Below are 4,405 nucleotides of genomic sequence, written 5' to 3'. Positions count from 1 at the left end.
ATGGGCTTGCAGAGCGTGCTATAAGAGATGTTAAACAATACATCAGGATGTACGATAGTTTCCCTGATGGTTGGAAATGCTCTTTAGAAGCAGCTGTAAGACATCATAATCGCTCCTACACCAGCGGCTTGGGATGCAGCCCGCAATTCGCTTCTTCTGGCTTACTCCTGCGCTTCTTCATCTTCTATTCCAAGGCTCATACCGCTTCAAGGTTTTCGCGCAACTGGACGCTGGGAAAAGAGACGCTTCGGGACCGAATCTAGGTCGCAGTTGACCGAGGAGAACTGCAACACGTTCCGCCAAAATCTCGCAGCCAATGCAAAGCGCCCTCCAGCTGCTACGCACCTCGCCGAGCACCTCGAAGACGCACGCGCTCCGAGTGCGAGAAAAATAGAGCGCCGATTTGTTTGGGAAAAAACAGCCGCGGAAACACGCGGCAGCTCGCGCCGCATCAGCTGCCGGTGCATTCATTATTAAAGGGCCTCATGCGCCTCGGTTCTTCTTTCTCGATGCGCTTCTAATTTGGGGCGCGCATGACCAAGTCTCTGGAGAATCGCGTATGAGCAGCGCCTGACGCTAATTCATTGATCAAGCCGCACCGTGTAAGTATTTGCTTCTTCCAAGCCTGTGCGCGCACGCTCCGTCTTTTTTTCTCTCTCTTTCTTTCTTTTTTAGCGATACGCCACTCCTTTTACAGCCGCTGGCACGGTGTACCTTTGTGGCAAGGCGGTCGGACGAACTCGCTTGCTCCAACGAAAGAAACGTCGTGCACAAAATGAAATCCACAAATGGCAATTTAATCTCGCCGGCGCTGTTCTGCAGGGCCGAATCCTGCGAGCGACGAAGGAGGCTTGGGCACCGAGGTGGAGGCGAAACCGGTGCTCTCGAAGATGGTACGGAAGCTGGAGGCAAAAAAAAGAAAAGAAAAAGAGAAGCTAAGTGGCGACAAGATGCGTTCCGGGCGTCCTCGCGTGGAGGAGCTGCTTCTTTTCGCCTACTGCGGAACAACGCTGCTCCCCCTTGTTGTTGCACAGACCTTGGGCGAGAAATGAGTAAGGCGATGAACATGTACAACGACGGCGGACTGTGCCGTCGATTTGGGTTGCGGAAATGTGCAGGTGCATTTTGGAAAATGCTATTTGTGGTTTCTTGGAAAACTTGTGTATTGCTGTTTCAGTGTGTCGGTATTAAATTTTCTCCTACAGCGAAGGGTTGGCACGACTAGAAGAGCTTAAGTACGTCATATGCTTGTTTTCACAAAATCCCCGAAGGTTCGCCACTCGGGCTTTTTTCACATTTTGAGAAAATCTGAAACGTTAGCGCGGATAGCCAAGCAAATCTACGAGTGATTTCGCTGTGAGCAAAATAACAATTGCTAGACCCTCGCCTTCAGACTGTTTTGAGATGTTGTACGAAACTCTTGCAAAGCTTCGCCGATTGCTTGGAAGCAGAAAGTAAGACCGAAATTACATGACTAAACAAAAAGGCTACCATCACATATTTGACGAGTAAGGAGAGCTTCAAGTGCGTAGGTTTTTCATCTGATTTCATAATAATTATTGAACACTCGTCACATCCCAATTTTCATGCGTTATATGAAACTCGTTGTTAATTTTCACAGTCTGCTCAGTGAAACAAGTGAGGCACGCTAATTATCTTTCATTGAATTAGGAAGCACGTTGTGAGTGACGCGCGATAAATATTTAATCTGCGTAGGCTAATTACCGACCTTGTATAAGATTACTTATTCAAGCGTTTCGGAGCGTCTTAATTCCATTCTCCGCTATGCTTAAATCATAAAACTCTCAACGACATCAAGTTTCAATTCACCAGCCACTGTAGCCCTGTTGCTACGGTGCTGCGCCGGTGAGCTCGAAGTAGCGTGTTCAATACCTGCCACGGCGGGCACATTTCGATGAGGACGGTATGCAGAAATGCGCGTGCACCGAGCAGCGGGTTCCACTTGAAGGCCAGGTGGTCAAAATAATCTGGAGTGCCCCACTGTGGCCTGCCTCGTACTACCAGGTCGTGGTTTTGTTCCGTAAAGCTCCAAAATATGTTTCAATATTTTAGCTTCGCGTTAAGTGGAAAAGGGAAGGGGGCGGGGTTACGGTAAGCGTAACTCCTGTCGGAAACGTGACGTTTCTGGCTTAGAATTGTTTCACATGGGTAGTCAACCTTTGCATTTATACTATATATATGCATTACCTGAGGTTCATAGTTGGTTTCCCCGGCGTCGTTGGTAGAATAAATTATGCATATTGGTTTGTTTTGTGAAAAGACACGCTATCGCATCGGTAAATAGTAGGCAAAGGTTAAGCTGTGTGTTTATATTGCGTTCTTTGCAGTGAATTACGCATACAAGCTCTGCATGCGTAGCGAGCACGGCGTTATGAATGTGCAATACGAGTCGCGCGAAATACATCCCACTACTAGGGCACGAAAACAAATCCCATCAAGGTCAACCTTAGCGCAAATGTGAAGGCCGCTATGGTGAATCAGCTGCATACCTAACTACGTATGGATCATGTATAAGGGTCGCAAAAAAAAGATTATTTCTCAAGTGCTTGAAAGTGTCGTGTGATTAATTTATGGTATTACCCAGAGTTCCGCGATGGAAGTCCACGTTACACCAAATATATACTTGTTGAAGATAAGGGGCAGGTTATGATTTCGCTGTAGGCAAAATTAAAACTCTGTGAGTTAAGGGTGGTGTTCACAATAAGTTAAAGAGCCATGCGCCTTGTAACGCTGTAAGTGTGTACTTACAATGCAATCAAAATCAAACTTCGGAAACAATGTCACGACCGCTAAGTATGCGCTGTTAAGTGCCTGTCGATTTGAACAGGCTTCGCAAAGAAATTCTTTTCTAATCTTTACCTATCTTTATGCTACCTCTTACGAGTTTCGCAGCAAGGTTTCCGGATCTTGTTCGTGAATTTGATGAGGCACCTCAATTATATTTAGTGAAAATAAGGCAGAGAATACGGGTGATATGGACGCAAAGTGCGAAGTATGTCAGTTAATTGCGACCTTTGCAGTAAATTACGTATCCAAGCATTTGGGAGAGTTAAAAGTGTGTTCCACGGAGGGTGCTGAATTTAACCCGCTGGCCTTGAGCTACTATAAATTTCAGGAAGAATATACTTAGTGAATGGGAGGTACGTTACACCCGATGCACTAGCGAAGTAAAATTGCTCGAATTCAATAGTCTCTTCGTAAAAAAAATGATTTGCAAGTGAGGACAAGTTTTATACGCGGACCAAGTTTCATACAGGCAAGTCATACATGGGCGTCGTTTTATTGTCTGCTGCCTAATTGGAAGCAACTTAAATTCTCATTACAACGGATCGAAAGAAACGCTTCCCCCGGAAATTGTGTTTTCATTCTGCAAAAGCCCCATCTAAGTTGTCTTTCTTTTTTTCTTTGTGCAACCGTATTTTCCTATGTTACAGAGCTTGGGACCACGTAACGATATGGCTGCAGTGACCCAGTGGGTAGGGAGGGCACCAGGCTCGGCTGCCGTAGGTCGACCCTCCCTCCTTACGCAATAAACTTACCGGTTTATCAGACAAATGCACTCCTTCCCTCCACCCCCCCCCCCCCCACAGCATCCTACCACGCTCCCGGCGGAGATGGGCAAGCTCCGTACATTTCATGGGTGCGTTATTTGGGAGAAGTTTCGCAGAGGCCGCATACTTGTTTTGCAAGAATTAAACTAAACGACACATCACCCCTTTGATGTAACTGATCCACAGCGGGCGTCTTCAGAGAGAGTGCCAAGGTGGTCCAGCATGAAGTCAACATGCATAGATTCACAGTGTCCTCGCACTTTTCTCAAAGTAAAACTAAATGATAAACGTACTGAGTTATCGCATTGCACAAAAAAAAGATCACAAACTAACGTAAATTAGAAGCGAGTTCACGCTACCAGTGTTAAGCACTGCCTGCAATTATAGGCATGAAATTATTGATAAATAATGCTAGTTGAAATCACAAGGGCGCCCAGTATGGAGCTACGTCAAGGGCAACTGGTAGCGGTAGTATCAGAAGAAGTAGTAATAGAACATTGCGCCAAAAACAGGGATAGTTACCAGAATGTATTGTATTGAAAAAGTCCTTTGTACATCCTACGATAGATGGAACAGAGCAGACCCAGACACTATGTAAAAGCGAACTGGCTACCATAGAGAAGGCCAGTCTCGAAGAGTCCTTAAGCACGAAAACGTTTGACTATTCTTGCTCTAGCAAGACTGTCCAGTTGGCCAGTGTCAACAAAACACAGCGAATCACTTTTGTTACGCTGGTTGTGTCACATCAAAAGTTATAATTTCTGATTTAGGTGCATTAAATTGGACGCAAAGCCTATAGTAGCATTCGTCGTGCACTGGAGCGACCTATGGGC

The 4,405-nt window shown here is 45.9% G+C and overlaps 1 long non-coding RNA gene across 1 annotated transcript; it reads left to right on the top strand.

Annotated features, from left to right (window-relative positions):
* Positions 1 to 490: 490 nt before the first annotated feature.
* Positions 491 to 3,554, top strand: LOC135912780 (uncharacterized). Its single transcript, XR_010567771.2, has 3 exons — positions 491 to 602; positions 698 to 1,052; positions 3,456 to 3,554. It is a non-coding gene; the product is annotated as an uncharacterized lncRNA (long non-coding RNA).
* Positions 3,555 to 4,405: the final 851 nt, after the last annotated feature.

This window comes from Dermacentor albipictus, chromosome 2 (assembly GCF_038994185.2).
Source record: "Dermacentor albipictus isolate Rhodes 1998 colony chromosome 2, USDA_Dalb.pri_finalv2, whole genome shotgun sequence".
NCBI classification, from domain to species: Eukaryota; Metazoa; Arthropoda; class Arachnida; order Ixodida; family Ixodidae; genus Dermacentor; species Dermacentor albipictus.
The sequence above is the reverse complement of the archived record's forward strand: the minus strand, read 5'-3'. Positions and strand labels throughout refer to the sequence as shown.